General features: G+C 38.7%; 1 protein-coding gene across 6 annotated transcripts in view; it reads left to right on the forward strand.

Annotated features, from left to right (window-relative positions):
* The window catches only part of LOC106877928 (kelch-like protein 26), a 330,015-nt gene that overhangs the window by 136,600 nt on the left and 174,603 nt on the right, over positions 1-18,812 (forward strand). For 4 of the 6 annotated variants that reach the window (XM_052967155.2, XM_052967157.2, XM_052967154.2 and 1 more), the window contains one exon: positions 3,422-3,486. The exons of the other annotated variants lie outside the window; for them this stretch is intronic. The gene's annotated coding sequence lies outside the window, so the exon portion shown is untranslated. The remainder of the gene's footprint in view (positions 1-3,421; positions 3,487-18,812) is intronic. 6 annotated transcript variants of the gene reach the window in all.

Consider the following 18,812-nt stretch of genomic DNA (forward strand, 5'->3'; position numbering starts at 1 on the left):
ATGGCTCCTTTCCCTTCTGTCTGTTCGCAGTATGGCATATTTTGGTATGTGAACTTCTGCATCCTCTATATCAGGGCTGAGGTGAGTTTCCACGAGTGCTATGCATAGGGCTTGATTGTATGTGGCAAGGTCTCTCAGGAAAGAAATTTTGTTTTTATTATGATGCAACAGACCCCCAATATTGAGTAAAAATATTGGCGTGACAACTGTGCAAGCGTTAGGGGAGGCCATCTTGTGTCTGTTGATTATGGTTGGCAAGGTTCCATGTTGGTACTTGGTGTAACCAGGTCAGCTGCTGCACAATCTTTTGTGCCATGTACAAAAGAGACTCTTGCTCAGCTGCTGCGTTGCACATATCCTCTGAAGAGCGCTCTTCTTTTGTAAATTTTTTCCTTGGAGACATTTGTTGTCTTTCCTCAGGGAAGTTTTTCTCCTTAAGGCCCATGTAGTTTTGGCAGGCTGTCAGGTGGGCAAACCAGCAGTTTTTGCTGTCTTTCCTATGCTGACATTTGCGTTGCAGGTAAAATTTGCAGGTCCTTGAATGCCTTTCAAATTTCTTTCCTGTAGGGTTTTGGATGGCATTGGATCCTCCATGGGGTTTTCTGTTTTTGTTTGGTGGGTTGGGGTTTCGGTTTTGGTTTCATTTCTGCCTTTTCCTTTTTCTTCCTTTCCTTCTTTATGTTTGTGTTTATGTTCTGTCCTTCCTTTTCTTGTGGTGGGAACTTTTTTCCTCTGGTTGTCCAATGGGGTTAGGGCTCTGTTCCTTTGTAGGACCACTGGCACAGAGGAGCTTCTAGTTATTGCTTCCTTGGCTCCCCCATCCTTTTCTATATGTACGTATATACATATATGTATGTGTATGTATATATATATATGCATATGTCTATATGTATATATACATATGTATGTATATATATATGTGTATGTATATGTATGTATATATATATATATATATATATATATATATATATATATATGTATAGGTATGTACATATATGTATTTATGTATGTGTGTATACATATGTATAGGTATGTACATATATGTATATATATGTATATGTATATATGTATGTATATATATGTATATGTATATATGTATGTATATATATATATATATGTATGTATATGTATATATATATGTATTTATATATATATGTATATACGTCAGAGTGTAGGTATCTTGAGAGAAAAGCTGAACATTAGAAGCATCAGTTGTGGTATGCAAGAGAGACGATTGCGCTGGTATGGACATGTGGTGAGAATGGATGAGGATAGCTGCGTGAAAAAGTGCCACACCCTAACAGTTGAGGGAACCCATGGAAGAGGTAGGCCCAGGAAGACCTGGGCTGAGGTGGTGAGGCAAGACCTTCGTACATTGGGCCTCACCGAGGCGATGACTACTGACCGAGACCTTTGGAAATGTGCTGTGCGTGAGAAGACCCGGCAAGCCAAGTAAGATCGTTGCCAGTGCCCCTGGACTGGTTCTTGTGCGGGTGGCACATGAGATGCACCATTTTGAGCGTGGCCGTTGCCAGTACCGCCTGACTGGCTCCCGTAGGATTTTCGAGCGAGATCGTTGCCAGTGCCCCTGGACTGGCTTGTGCGGGTGGCACATAAAAGACACCATTTCGAGCCGTGGCCGTTTGCGTGCGGGTGACACGTAAAAGGACCCACTACACTCTCTGAGTGGTTGGCGTTAGGAAGGGCATCCAGCTGTAGAAACTCTGCCAAATTAGACTGGAGCCTGGTGTTGCCATCCGGTTTCACCAGTCCTCAGTCAAATCGTCCAACCCATGCTAGCATGGAAAGCGGACGTTAAACGATGATGATGATGATGATGATGATGATAGATATATATATATATATATATATATATATATATATATATATATATATATATATATATATACGTATGTATGTATATACGTATGTATGTATATACGTATGTATGTATATACGTATGTATGTATATACGTATGTATATATATGTATATGTATGTATCTATGTATATATATGTATGTATATATGTAGATATATATGTATATACATGTATGTATATATATATGTATATACATGTATGTATATATGTATGTATATATATATGTATATATGTGTATATATATATATATATATATATATATATATATATATATATATATATATATATATATATAAAATCAGTTTTGGGGTTTTATCAATAGATATGTGGGTATTTTATTTGAGATTATGTAAAACAATGTATATATATATATATGTATGTATGTATGTATGTATGTATGTATATATGTATATATGTATGTATGTATATAAATATATATGTGCAGATGCACACACCTATAAATATAAATGCATATATATGTATCCAAGTTTGTATGATTGTGTATAGAAGAATATATTAATCAATGAAATTTCAACTTAATCTTATTTTAGCATTTTATTATTTACAATTTTTCAATATTGACATAACCTAGTACTTTCATGCATTATGTAATCATCAGGTTTATGTAGTGACAGTCGTGTTTCACAATTGACAACGTACATATATACTGCATTAATATATGTATGTATATATATATATATATATTATATATATATATATATATATATATATATATATATATATATATATATATATATGCTGTTGTGTCTGGAGAGAATCATTTTCTTTTTGTGCCTTATAATTTAACACACTCACCAGTAAAATTTTCACTTATTTCTTATTTTTATTTTCCTAAAATTTTCATTGCATCTTGCAACCTTTTCATTAGTCTCACACGAACTCACATAAAGAAACTTGCGTAGTGAAGAACAAGAATCCAAACAATGACATGCATTTTTATTCTTAATACATTCTAGCAGATTCAAATGTGAAGATGCCAATTACTGTTGTGTCGTAGGAGGACAACTTCATTTAAGCCAGTGTGTGTTCATATTATGCTTGCTTCATTAATCTAAGAGGACTCTGACAACTCCAGTGTTTTGATATTTTTGTATTTCATCAGGTAAAGCACCCCAGACTCACATCCACTATCTCATTTTCTGATTTTTAAATGAAGCAATATAAAATGGATATAAACCTAAAGTCTAGATATCTAGCATGATGGAATCCTGGTTTACATTCTAGAACAGGTTGTTCTTTTATTTTGAAACTGAAAGTAAAGGTTTGCTTTAGTGAAGAACTTTGATGAAAACCTTGTGTTTGTGTGTATATGTGTGTTTGTCAATCATTTGACATTTTTAATGATTTTTTTGTATTCCTTCATTCCAACTGCTTTCAAATACTGATGGAAGGTCTTGGAAAGTAGGCAGCAATTTGTAAGAAAGAAATTTGGGTAGATGAAAGGAAGAGTGGATAGAAAGAAGCAAGGATAGATATTTGTTAAAGACTTTTTTCTTTTTTTTCTTCTTTTTTGTTAATAGGCCAATCTACTTTCATGAAAGCCAAGCCAAATCCAATTGTTGCTGATTTCTTGACCTGCTTATAGGTAAGCAACCAACTTAAAATGAGTGGTTGTAGCCACCTACTATGGATACATACATATGTATATGAATATACATGTGTGTGTGCGTATGTGTGTGTGTGTGTGTGCGTATGTGTGCGTGCGTGTGTGCATGCTTGTGTATGTATGCATATCTGTGTCTGTGTGTTTTCCACCTCAAAGAGTACCACTCTAATCAATATTTTTCAAGGAAATTATTTTCAAGCCCTGGCCACTAATCTGTTGAAATAAGGACAAATGATTCTCATTACAATGACTATATCAAGTACAATGAAAGAAAATTGAACCCTGAGCAGCTAAAATTTCTTGTAACAATGAAAAAAAAAAATGACTTAATTCCTCCATGTACATGTCATCCTCCTAAATGCTCATAACTTTAGTAACAGTAAAACGCTGTCTCAAATACCCCAAATGGTGCTTCTAATAGTACACATATGGTTATTCAAATATCAACAGAGGTACAGGTGTGGCTGTGTGGTAAGAAGTTTGCTTACCAACCACAGAATTCCAAGTTCAGTCCCACTGCATGGCACTATGGGCAAATGTCTTCTACTATAACCTCGGGCTGACCAAAGCTTTATGAGTGGATTTAGTAGATGGAAACTGAAAGAAGCCTGATGTATACATGTGTGTGTGTGTGTGTGTGTGTGTGTGTGTGTGTCTGTGTTTGTTCCCTACCACTGCATGATATTTGGTGTTGGTGTGTTTACATCCCCATGACTTAGCAGTTTGGAAAAAAGAGACCAGTAATATAAGTACTAGGCTTGTACTGGGTTTGATTCATTTGATTAAAATTCTTTAAGACAGTGTCCCAGCATGGCTGCAGTCTAATGACTGAAAAAAAAAAAAAAAAATGAAAAAAAACAACAATGAAATGGATGCATGATTTACAAACATCTCTCTATCTCTTTTTTTATTTGTAGAAGTCCTTAACTGTAATTTCAGAATGAATTAAGTATAGTATTTCTAAAACAACATTTCAAGATCTTTGTATTTGTTATTTTTGATATTCAATGTTCTATCTGCACTACTATTGCATTTTATCACTCACTGATTCTTTAAACCAGAAGATATTTCTGCAATAACAATCAATAAAATCAGACATTCAGACAATATGGAATATCCTTAAAAAAAAAAAAAAGAAAATCTAAAAAATAAAGAAAATTATACGAATTTGTCTTCACTAGTTCAACTGATTCTTGAAACATGGATACTTTTACATATACACAGAAAGTAAATTGCACTGTTTGGTTTCTGTTTTGTGAAATTTCTATTTGGGAAGGGCATCCAGTCATGGAAACCATGCCAAAGCAGACAGTGGAGCTTGGTGCAGTCCTCTTCCCACCAGCTCTTGGCAAACTGTCCAACCCATGCCAGCATAGAAAATGGTCATTAGCCCTTTAGTATTTAAACTGGCCATATCTGGTCAATGTTATTCTACATTAAATAATCATATCATTGGAATCTCAAGGATATGAAGTAATGCATGATTAATTTAAAACAATGTGAACCAATAAGTATTATGTTTCATAGAATACCCTGAACACTAAAGGGTTAAATGATGATGATGATGAAAGTAAAGGGTACTTATTTGTTACTGTAGTAAATCTTGGAAAACGGAGCAAAGAAAGTCCAACTTTATTTGTTTTTCAAGGACAGTTTGAAATTCAGGCAGATTTTAGAAAGAATAAAAAGACTCTGCATTACAGTTTTAACTTCTCTCTCCATCGATGTCTATGATTAAGGATCTTCCTAAAATTGAAGAAAAACTGTAAAGGGCAAATTTTAATCTGTAGCACAAATGCTTAAGACCTGCCATGTCTAAAGATAGTGACAAAGTAGTTTTTGTTTGGTTTATAAACCAAAAGGTACTAAACATTCCAATTAGCAAGCCACTTTTCAAGAGAAATCTTCAGATACTGCAAAATTTGGAGGTTACTTGGATTTTCAGTTTAGAATCAGACAGTTGAATCAATTTTGTGATTGATGCAGGATAACAGTCTGTTATCCGAGGTAAGTAGCTGATGTTCTAGTTAGGGGGGAAGGAAAAAAATGCTGACAAAATGATTAAATGAAAAGAAGTGGAATAAAAAGGAAATTATTTCTCATTTCTTCTTACAAAAAGAAGACATATTTAATATAGATGAAACTGCTGTTTTTATCAGTTATATCATCATAGTAAAAAGGAAGAAAGAAGTCAAGATAATACCTAACCTCTCTTGTTTGCTGCAACGACTGGAACTGAGAAAGTATGTCCCTTTGTTATTCTAAAGTCAAAAACTCTATGATGTGTGAAAAATGTAAATTATCTTCCAGTTTTAAATATGATACCAACAAAACAGTCTGGATAACAAGAGATTTATTTGACACTTTGTTTGTTAAACTAGACAAGAAAATGGAAGTAAAATGGAGAGTCTTGACAGTTGGTAGACACTGTTCTGCATTTAGTAAACAGCTTCATTTAGATAACATTCAGGCTGAGTCTCTTCTATGAAATTGTACTATTACAGTTTTAGAACTGTTGGATCTAGAAATAATTTGTATTTTGAAAACCCATTACAAAAAGGTGGTGGAAAAAAAGGTGAAATGTTGTTGGAAAAAATATTTTTTAATGTGGATAGTGTTGAGGAAATTTCCCACAATTGATGTTAAACTAGTGATTGATATTATAACAAATAGTGTGGTGGACAGGGAAAAAAGGAGGCAATCATAAAATGTTGGTTAAAAACCTGGTTTTTACATATCTTCAGAAACAGTCCTCAGTGATGAAGGAATATATTTTTCAAGAAAATGAAAGTGATGAAGGAATATATTTTTCAAGAAAACGAATGTAATGAAGAATTCAACTGCAGAACTTGGTTTCAAAATATTTTCTACAGGCTGTATGTTAGGAGATATTTATTACTGTGGACATCACTTGTTAATATCACATGAAGTAAATGACTATGATGTAACTGAAAGAACTAAGAAATCAGAAAAGAGTAAAGAAGAAAAGCATTAAACTGAAATTGGTATTTTGACTTGGGGGTATAAAAAAAAGGAAAGACTTTATCAGAAGCTTATTTTAGTTTTGGAAAAGTATGGCAGTACCTTTCTTGCTCTTAAATGCCATCATCAACATCATCATTGTTTTAACATCCACTTTTCCTTGCTTTCATGGGTTAGATGGAGTTTGTTGAGGCAGATTTTCTACAGCTGGATGTTGTTCTTCCTGTCACTGACACTCTCCTATTTCCAAGCGAGGTAATAGTTCCTTTTGGCCAGACATGTCTTCACAGAATATTGAAAATGAATGATACTCATTGACAGCTATCATGCATTGTAAAGACAAGGACACACACATACACACACACACATACACACACACACATACATGATAGGCTTCTTTCAGTATCCATCTACTGAATCCACTCACAAGGCTTTGGCTGGCCCAGTGCTGTAGTAAATAGCAGTCACTTATAGAAAGTTCCACACAGTGGGACTGAACCCATAACCATGTGGTTGGGAAGCAAACCTCTTAATATGTGACTTCAATTGAAAACTTTTTGTTAAATCACAATGTCAGATTTTTTAATTTACTTTTTCTAAAACTGAGTTGTTGATATGTACCATGAACTGATTATTCTTATTTACTAATGCATGAATATAAGTCTCTTAAATATTTGTGACTTTTCTTTGTTATATTGACTTTAATATCTCAAATTTCAAAATTAAACAGAATGATTGAGAAGGGCATATCTAAATACATCTAAAACACATACATACTGGCTGTGAACTCCGCAGGAAACATTCATTTCCTTTTGTTCTTCCTTATGAACTCAGAAGTACCAGACTTACACATCTCAGCAATGATCTGGAAGAGAAATGCTTTACATAGCACAAAAATAGTTATGCATGGGGATGTTTTCTTGTAAATTAGAAAAGGATGGCAATATTAGCGTGCAAGGTAGCAAGCTGGCACAGTAGATACAGTGCTGGATGAAATGCTTAGCAATATTTCGTCTGTCCTTATGTTCAAATTCTGATGAGGTTGACTTTGCCCTTCATCCTTTTTTCAGGTTCGGTAAAATAAATACTGGTTGAGCACTAGGGGTTGATGTAATTTACTTATCTCTCTGCCCCTGAAATTACTAGCTTTGTGCTAAAATTTGAAGCCAATATTAATGTACTACCTCTCTTGGGTTTGTGACAGCTATATCACATCACATCACATCTTGAAGGTTATCTTTTGCAATTCAAGAATAGGAGTAATCTACAACATGTTCTCAAGAACAAATGAAAAAGCAAAGCTTTTAAAACCCTAAGATGCAACTGCAAGTGTTGATTAGGCCACTCTTTTGTGGAGGATGTGACACATGTAATCAACAGTTGCTCATAAATGTCATTGACATACAACCTCCCACTGCGACACGAAGTTGCTAAAACAGTATACAATTCCATCTGCACAAGAGACAGCCCTAGGATAAATATAAACAACACTTCTGCTATGGGATACATATCAGCAGAAGAAATATTGGTGTAACATTCCCATCAAAACTTCTACCAAGTACAAACACACAGGCCTGACATAGCTACTTGACATAGGAAAGTCATGTACAGTCATAGAGGTTAGTTACCACCCAGATGTGAACATCCCTTCTAAAATCAAAGACAAGGAGAATATCTGTGGACAACTACTTTGCAACCTGCTGCAACTTTTCAACTCTGATTATAAATTTACATTCATACTAATAATGATTGGGTTTCTCTTTCGACATAGTAAATGTTCAAGTGACAATCTGGAGAAACGCAGTTACTCAAGCAAAGACAGAGCCTGGCTTATAAGTAAAAGTGTAAAAATATCGAAGACTTTTTTAAAGTTCGATGTGTGGCAATTAAAATTCTTGTTACCCAGACTCCAATGATAAGGCTCTCTTTGTTTCTGTGCTAGACATCAGGTCTCTCCTTGGAACAATACAAAGAAATGAAAAGAAGAAAGAGAAATACACAATTAGAGAGAAAATAACAAGCTTTCTTTTACAATACAGTTGTTAGGCTGTGGCCATACTGGGGCACCATCTGAGCATACTAGCAATGTGTGTGTGTGTAATTGTATCAAGGACCTATAATCCTTTAAGGGGATGCTAGCATCCTAGTTCTCCGGTTTATACCAGTGCTCAGTGAAAACTAAATATATATATATATATATATATAGGTATTTGAAATAATTATGAATGAGAAAAAGAAGAAAATGGAGAAATTGACATACAGACGTAAGTTTATTCAAAGGTTTTTAATATCTTTGCATAAACTGATGTCTGCGTGTCAATTTCTCCATTTTCTTTCTTTTCGCATTCATATATATATATGTGTGTGTGTAGATATATATCATCATCGTCGTTTAACGTCCGCTTTCCATGCTAGCATGGGTTGGACGATTTGACTGAGGACTGGTGGACCAGGAGGCAACACCAGGCTCCAATCTGATTTGGCAGAGTTTCTACAGCTGGATGCCCTTCCTAACGCCAACCACTTCGAGAGTGTAGTGGGTGCTTTTACGTGCCACCGGCACGAGGGCCAGTCAGGTGGGTACTGGCAACGGCTACGCTCGAAATGCTGTATTTTACATGCCACCTGCACAAGGGCCAGTCCAGGGGCACTGGCAACGATCTCGCTTGGATGTCTTACTGGCAAAGGCCACATATATATATATATCATCATCATGATCATCATCATCGTTTAACGTCCGCTTTCCATGCTAGCATGGGTTGGACGATTTGACTGAGGACTGGTGAAACCGGATGGCAACACCAGGCTCCATTCTAATTTGGCAGAGTTTCTACAGCTGGATGCCCTTCCTAACGCCAACCACTCAGAGTGTGTAGTGGGTGCTTTTACGTGTCACCCGCACGAAAACTGCCACGCTCGAAATGGTGTCTTTTATGTGCCACCCGCACAAGAGCCAGTCCAGGGGCACTGACAACGATCTCGCTCGAAAACCCTACAAAGGCCAGTCAGGCGGTACTGGCAACGGTTACGCTCAGGATGGTACATCTTATGTGCCACCCGCACAAAAGCCAGTCCAGGGGCACTGGCAACGATCTCACTTGGCTTGCCAGGTCTTCTCACGCACACCACATTTCCAAAGGTCTCGGTCAGTAGTCATCGCCTCGGTGAGGCCCAATGTTCGAAGGTCTTGCCTCACCACCTTAGCCCTGGTCTTCCTGGGCCTACCTCTTCCACGGGTTCCTTCAACTGTTAGGGTGTGGCACTTTTTCACGCAGCTATCCTCATTCATTCTCACCACATGTCCAAACCAGCGCAATCGTCTCTCTTGCACACCACAATTGATGCTTCTTATGTTCAGCTTTTCTCTCAAGATACTTACACTCTGACGGGTATGCACATTGACATTACACATCCAGCGGAGCATACTGGCTTCATTCCTTGCGAGCTTACGCATGTCCTCAGCAGTCACAGCCCATGTTTCACTGCCATGTAGCATGGCTGTTCGTACGCATGCGTCATACAGTCTGCCTTTTACTCTGAGTGAGAGTCCCTTTGTCGCCAGCAGGGGTAAGAGCTCTCTAAACTTTTCCCAGGCTATTCTTATTCTAGCAGCTACACTTTCAGCGCACCCACCCCCACTACTAACTTGGTCACCCAGATAGCGGAAGCTATCGACTACCTCTAGTTTTTCTCCCTGGAATGAGATAGAAGTTGTTTCCTGTTTGTTTACAGTGTTTATTGCACCTGAACATCTGCCACATACAAAAACTAACTTCGTAGTTAATCTGCCTTTGATATTGCTGCACCTCTTATGTGTCCATAGCTTGCACCGGGTACATCTTATAGAGTTACTACCTACTCCTTTTCTGCATACTGAGCAGGGCCATCTACCTGAAGGGGTTTGTCTTTTATCTACCTTCCTACTTATTAGGATTTTGGTTTTTGCTAGGTTAACTTTAAGGCCCTTCGATTCTAGTCCTTGCTTCCACACCTGAAACTTCTCCTCTAGTTCTGATAGTGACTCCGCAATTAGTGCAAGGTCATCAGCATAGAGGAGCTCCCAGGGGCAACATGTCTTGAATTCCTCTGTGATCGCCTGGAGGACTATGATAAATAGGAGGGGGCTGAGGACGGAACCTTGGTGGACCTCTACCTCTACCCGGAATTCATTACTGTACTCATTTCCAACCCTCACCTTACTGGCAGCATCTCTGTACATGGCTCGCACAGCTCTCACTAACCATTCTTCTATCCCAAGTTTCCTCATTGACCACCAGATAAGGGATCGGGGGACCCTGTCAAAGGCTTTCTCCATGTCAACGAAGGCCAGGTACAGAGGTTTATCCTTGGCTAGGTATTTCTCCTGCAGCTGTCTCACTAGAAATATGGCATCAGTGGTGCTTTTACCTGGTACGAACCCAAACTGCATCTCATCTAAATTGATTCGCTCCCTAATTAGTTGGGCTATGACCCTCTCCGTAACTTTCATAACCTGATCTAACAGCTTGATGTCTCTGTAATTATTTGTATCTAAAGCATCACCTTTACCTTTGTAGCAGTTGACTATGGTGCTGCTACACCAGTCATTGGGTATGACTCCTTCGTGTATCACCTGGTTCGTAATACGGGTGACTAGGCTGTAGCCAACACTGCCAGATATTTTGAGCATCTCTGCAGTGATTCCTGATGGGCCGGGGGCTTTCCCTGTCTTCATACTCTTAATTGCTTTATCTACCCTGGTACTGTCAACTCGGATAGCTGGTCCCTCTGTTGGGTCGACATACGGCAGGCTCTCTTTCTCCCATTCATTCTCTTTATTAAGCAATCTATCGTAGTGGCATCTCCAGACCTCTTTCTTTGCAGCCTCATTTAGTGCAAGTGTACCATCATCCATGCGAACACATTTCTCTCCTACAACATCACTATTCTCTCTCCTACACTGTCTTGCAACACGAAATACCTCGAGTCTTTGGTCCTCAGGGCGCAGAACATTGGTAAATCTTTTCTTATCTGCTTCCCCTCTGGCTAAATAAACCTGTCGCCTAGCTTCCCTTCTGGCAGATTGGTACAATTCCCTGCTACCACCGTTCTTCCAGTACTTCCAAGCCTGTTTCTTTTGTCTAATAGCCCCGTCTACCTCCTTGTTCCACCACCACGTTACTCTGGGTCGAGAGGGGACTTTACACCAGCCACAGATCTGGTTGGTGGCTCTCAACAGGTTGTCCCGCAGAAATCTTCAATTGTCTTCCACGTTGTATGATGCTATATCCCCTTCTATTTCGTCAAATGCTTTAAGTAACTTGTCTCTAAGTCTCTGTCCATTTGCAGGGTCTTTAAGCTTCCATACCCTTCTCCTCCAAGCCTGTCTACTTCTGGGCACCCATATTGCCTTGACCGCGAAGTCGCTGACTACTAATCTGTGTTGGGGTGTACATTCTTTGCCAGGGAGGGTTTTGGCATTTATAAGCCTCCCTCTTTCTCTATTTCTGGCGAGGATGTAGTCGATTTGGCTAGAGTGTCTGCCGGATTGGTAGGTGACTAGGTGACAGGCAGGTTTCCTGAAGTTGGTATTGCAAACCATAAGATCGGTTGCATCACAGAACTCCAGCAGTCTGGTTCCCTCCTCGTTGCGGGAACCGAAGCCATAGCCTCCATGTATGCCATGGTAGCCTCCAGCACGACGTCCGACATGAGCATTGAAGTCACCAGCCACAAAGAGAAGGTCCCTGTTCCTTGTCGACGAGGTAGTTTGCAAGAGGGTGTCATAGAATTGGTCTTTCAGACCATCCGGTAGCCCCGGTTGAAGGGCATAGGCTGAGATGACAGTAGCTAGCCTATGATGAAGCACTAGTCTAATCTTAAGTACTCTGTCACATACTCTAACTACCTCGATTACCTTATCAACCCATTTTTCTGCTAGAAGTATTCCTACGCCCCCAACCCCGTCAGTGTTTCCTGCCCAGAAAATCTTGTACCTGTGTTCTTTGCCTGTGAGGAACCTCGCAGAACCTCCTCTCCATCTTACTTCTTGGATGCAGCACAGATCTACGCGTCGTGGTTCAAGCATCTCAACAATCTCACCAGACCTACCTTTCAGCGTGCTGACGTTGAGAGTGCCAATCCTGACAGTGTGGGAGGAGTGGGTGTCAGAGGAGTGGGCCCGTGTGACCGTGGGATGGGGGTAAGCAGTGTCGTGAACCTGAAAAGAAAGCTTGCATTTGGCAGAATTCATAAACAAAACAATACCTACAACCTTCATATACTACCCAATCTTTATGCGCTATAAGGTCGATAAGAGGGGGGGGGTATAAGGTCACTGGCAGTGTTCGCGGAAGATGATCTAAAACTTCCGGTACTGGTGGAGGGGGTGGGAGGGCGGGCGTACCACGGGCTAAGGGAGCTTCGTCATGGGTTCTGGGTTCTATCAGCATAGAAATTCCAATACGAATTGGGATGAAGTTGGGAAGTGAACTTGGTTATATGTTTGGGGTCGCGTGCGAGTCGAAGAGGAGGAAGTGGGGGAAGAGAGTAGTGATTTAGAGAGAGAGGGATAGAGATAGAATAGAGAGAGAGAGAGAGAACAGGCAGCAGGACATCATGCTGGTCTCAAATTCGTTGGGTTTTTAGAAAAAGTTGAAAGAAACACAGCAGTGTTTAACCGTGAGATTAAATGTTTAAATCGGTAACAGAAATGAGAGTTAAAATCGTAATTTTTAAAGGTGGGGAGAGACAAATTTCAGTCAGGTTTGGGCTAAGGAGCAAAACTTCAAGAAAGAAGGCGAAAACGATAAATCGAGTGATATAGAGAATAGAATAGAGAATAGAGACACATAAATAATCATGAATTTAAGACAGAAATGTTTAGTTAGAGAAACGGGGTGGGGGTGGTGGAAGGGGAGCGCATCAGAAGGGATAATATATAAAAATAGAAATGACTTAGCTATTGTTCATGTCTTGGAGAGCTTCGTCGTGGGTTCTATCAGCATAGAAATTCCAAATATATATATATATAATGTAATCCCAGAGTTAGTGCATGACCTGGGAATCCACATGAGCAACGATGCAATTTTCCATGTGCACATTGCTCAGATGGCAATACTATGCAGGCAGGTGACAGGTCAGATCCTGAGATCCTTCAGGACCAGAGACTCATGCTTCTGCTTTGGAGAACCTTTATCCTCAGTTATCTGGACTGCTGCTCCCAACAATGGTTACCACAGAGTCTAAAACTAATTGGGGAACACTAGAAGCGATCCAATATATATATATATAGGCGTAGGAGTAGGTATGTGGTAAGTAGCTTGCTTACCAACCACATGGTCCCGGGTTCAGTTCCACTGCGTGGCATCTTGGGCAAGTGTCTTCTACTATAGCCTCGGGCCGACCAAAGCCTTGTGAGTGGATTTGATAGACAGAAACTGAAAGAAGCCCGTCGTATATATGTATATATATATATATATATATATATATATATACATGTGTGTGTGTTTGTGTGTCTGTGTTTGTCCCCCCAACATCGCTTGACAACCGATGCTGGTGTGTTTATGTCCCTGTAACTTAGCGGTTCGGCAAAAGAGACCGATAGAATAAATACTAGGATTCCAAAGAATAAGTCCTGGGGTCGATTTGCTCGACTAAAGGCGGTGCTCCAGCATGGCCACAGTCAAAAGACTGAAACAAGTAAAAGAGTAAAGAGTAAGAGTATATATATATATATATATATATACAATTTGGTTTATGTATCAGATTGTTTGCACCAGGTTAGGGAATTTATAAGAGTATTATTGCAAAATTGATTAGGAACAGGATTTACCTGAATGTTACAAACAAGAGAGGACTGAGGATAAATGCTTGACAGATGCCTACTTGCATTCTAAATATCTCACTAAACTTGTTGCTAACTTTCACCTTGCACATTGCATGTGTGTACAAGGTTTCTATACAATCTTATACAATATTCAAGTAAATCTAGCGTCCCTAGACACCATCAGCTGAAAGAGTAAGGAATACTGTCAAAGGCATTCTCTCATTCAGCAAAAGCTGGATACAGAGGCTTGTTATTAGCTATGAAATTCTGCACAAATCCATGCACGAGGAATCTGGTGTCAGCCTCTGGCCAAAACCAGCAAAAGATGAAAGATAAGACTAACATTATGTGAACTAGGAAAGAAGATAGGACTCTGCGGTGATCAAGGTCTACCTCGTGTGCAGAAAAGACATTGGTAGAAAATCTATTACATATGCTCGGTATAAGGAATGGATTCACAAGACATGTAGGGACCACATGCAGGCTAACAGCAAAGGTAGGACAACCTTCATATGTATGTGTTTAACTACTCCTTATATTGTAGCTGAGTCCTTGTAAGGACACAACTTATAGTCATTAAACTATAATAAAGGAAGACAGTTTAGTCCTAGAGACCAAACTCAGAGGGGATGATCATGGCTGTAACATCTTTGTTCATAGTTCTCTCCAATGAAATATGACATTCAGATATAACTAACAATCTCAACAGAATCTTGCACAAAAATATTAATGAGTGGAAAATATGAAAGAGTGATGGAAGCATTTCCTGGCTAATTATACTGAACCACTCCAAAACACATTAAAAGAGTGCAAAAACACATGAAAGGAGTAACTTGTAGCATTTAATTTCAAAGAAATCTCATACAAAATACTCATTATCTGTCTATGAAACTTTGGCTGTAAAAATTCTATGTCCTTTCTGATGTAAACAGAAATCTGTAGAATGTGTAACTCAGCATGGTATTTCCTTGACTTAGAACACTATGTTCAAGTCAGTTGCTTTAAAAGTAACAAATATTGTGGCCAAAATAAGTGAATGTATGTATGTGCATAAGTACATACATACGTACATATTTATGCCTGTATAGCTATATCTGTATGTGTATATATATATATATATATGTGTGTATGTATATTTACATATATGTGAGTTTGTTTAAATTCTTTTACTTGTTTCAAGTCTTTAACTGCAGCCATGCTGGAGCACCACCTTTAGTTAAACAAATCAACTCCAGGACTTATTCTTTGTAAGCCTACTGCTTATTCTATCCGTCTCTTTTGCTGAACTGCTACATTACGGGGGACATAATCACACCAACATTGGTTGTCAAGTGATGGTGGGAGGACAAACACAGGCATACAAACATACACACACACACACATATATACATATATTATATATATGATGGGCTTCTTTCATTTTCCGTCAAATAAATCCACTCACAAGGCTTTGGTCGGCCCGAGGCTATAGTAGAAGACACTTGCCCAAGGTGCTACACAGTGGGACTGAACCCAGAACCATGTTGCTGGGAAGCAAGCTTCTTACCACACAGCCATTCCTCAACCTATATATATATATATATATATTTATATATTTGTATGTATTATATGAACTTACATCTATAATTATGATAAGGATATATAACTGGCACTCTGTTGGTTACTTACAACCCATAACCACCTCTTCACTTGTTACCCATCCTTCTGTCCATTAATACTTTTCTCCCTATCCACACTTTCATTGATCATCCATCTCCTTTATGCCACCAGACTATCTCTCCTCTACTATCACCATACTTTTTGTCTTCCCCTCCTTGTCACCACCAAACAGTTCAACCCTCTTCATACACTATGCCTGACTTTCTCTTCCCTATCCTTTACAGCAGTTTACACAACCACTTGTCATCTTTCTCATACTCTCTCTACTTCATCTTTCAGTTTACTATATTATCATTACATTCTGTTACTCTGCACTATCAGGCATCTCCTATCCATCCACTTCTCAGTCTTCACCCACTCATTCTTACCCATCATATACCTTAAGTGTCTTACCCTAATACCTCACCACTACTTTCCAGCTCCACCTGCTCACTCCTTTTTTTAAATCACTCTCTTTTTGAAAATCACTTGGTCATGTAGCTTTTCTGCCCTGGCCCTTTTCTCTCATACATTATCCTTCTCTGGTCTTCATTTCCCTGTTGCTTCCTTAGTGGGCTTGTAGTCTCACTAGTGCAATCTCACTAGTGCTAGTAGCATGAAAGAAAGCACTAAGATATTGGTGTTAGGAAAGGCATATGGTTGTAGACAATAAAACCCCATGCAGTCCTCAGGCTCATCAGATCCTGTCAGACTATCCAACTTCTGAAGCATGAAATATGGATATGAATATGCACACGAGTGTGTGCGTGTATAATATATACTTTACATTTATATATAAATATATTTATATATACATAAGGCTATATTTATTTATTTATGTGTTTCAGCCATATAAAACAAAACTTCTCTCAAACTCGATACTGATATAAGGACAACTTAGAATAATGAGACTGAGATCTAAAAATCCACAAACAAGCATAACACATGTATTCCCATCATCAGCTGCCAAACAGATATCACAATGGTTTTGACACTAGGCAATATCATTCAATCCAGCAGAGTCAACAGTGTTAAAAGCATAAATGCTGTCAGTGTAGTATGTCCATTATGCCAACATTGTCTTGTTATATTACTAGTATATATGTGTATGTATGTGTATATATATATATATATTTGTGTGTGTATGTATATGTGTGTGTGTGTGTGTGCATATCTACATGTATACATCTACATATATATGTGTATGTGTGTGGGTGTATATATATATGTGTGTGTATGTCTATACACAAGCAGGCTGGAAGGAAATAAAGCTATCATGTTCTGTTGGATGTTCAAGTCCTGAGGTTGACTTCTTTGACTAAAAAGCACTTTAAGTTGGAACTCCAGGAAGGTTGCAGTCAAATGACTGAAACAAGTAAAAGAATTTAAAAAAATATACTCTCAATGTACAGTTGTGGGGTAAATATAGGTGAAGTGATACAGAGGACTGGGCTAGGGGATTGGGCAGGGGAGTTAAAGGAGGGAAGTTTCATAAGAATGTGAGGAGAGATGCTTGGAGATGGGATAGAGATGACTGTAGTAAGTGATGGTGAGAGATAGGGGGTGTAATGGTAGATATGTGAGGGCACTGGAAGTGACAGCAGATAAGAGAGATGTTAAGGATCATGTATAGCAGAGGGAAAAGAGCAGTGGCTGAAGGCACAGGAAGGTGGTGATTGGTGGAAACAGTGGGCAGAGAAGATAATGATAAATGGAGGTAGTTTTGGGTTGAAGAAGAGGAAGGTAACCAAAAGGGAGGGAATAGTATGTGCCTATTTTGTTCTCAGGTGATTATGGTAGGCAAATAATGCCATAGACAGAGACTTGATGTGTATTAGGAGATAAGATGCTTAATAAGGCAGAGAGAATGGAGATGGGGCAGAGTCCCTCGTATATGTATATGTTTGTGTGTGTGTACATATATTCTTTTATTCTTTTACATGTTTCAGCCATTTGACTACAGCCATGCTGGAGCACCACCTTAGAGGGATTTTTAATTGAAGAAATCAACCCCAGCACATATTCTCTGTAAGCTTAGTACTTATTCTATCAGTCTCCTTTGCTGAACTGCCAAGTTATGGGGACATAAACACACCAACAGTGTAGGGACAAACATAGGTGCAAAGACACACACACACACACATAAATATATGCATATATATGTATGGCAGGCTTCCCTCAGTTTCCATCTACTAAATCCACTCACAAGGCTCTGGTCAGCCTGAGGCTATAGTAGAAGACATTTGCCCAAGGTGCCATGCAGTGTACCTGAACCTAGAACTGTGGTTGGAAAGTAAGCTTCTTACCACAGCCACGCCTGTGCCTGAGCACCCAGTTAATACCCCTTCATGTGGCCCTTTCCCCACACAATATCATCTACTGCTGCTCTCTCCACTCCACCCCGAAGCCACTTTATTCTCTTGCTACCCAGAACCATCTCACTTGTTAGCAATTTTTCATCCTTTAGTATTGTTCTCCACACCCACATGTTACAGTGGCCATCCCCACTCCCTGGACCACCAAATATATATGAATGTGTGAGCATGTGTGTGTGTGTGTGTGTGTGTATGTGTGCATATATATATATATATATACACACATACATATATATACACACATACATATATATACGCACATACATATATATATGCATGTATATGTATGTATATATATAAATAATATATATATAAGTAAGTGTGAAACAAGGTGGAAGGTGGGGGAAAAATAGTACTCAAGGCAGGTAGAGTTATATGCTTTATTATTAAAGTTGCAAAAACATTACAAAAATATCACAAAAAGCTGCTACTCAGAGTTTTACAATCCTTGATCACAACTGGGGGAACTGGAATGTGAAACTCTGTGTAGCAGTTTTTTGTGA

The sequence above is a fragment of the Octopus bimaculoides genome, chromosome 4 (assembly GCF_046866305.1).
Source record: "Octopus bimaculoides isolate indiv1 chromosome 4, ASM4686630v1, whole genome shotgun sequence".
NCBI classification, from domain to species: Eukaryota; Metazoa; Mollusca; class Cephalopoda; order Octopoda; family Octopodidae; genus Octopus; species Octopus bimaculoides.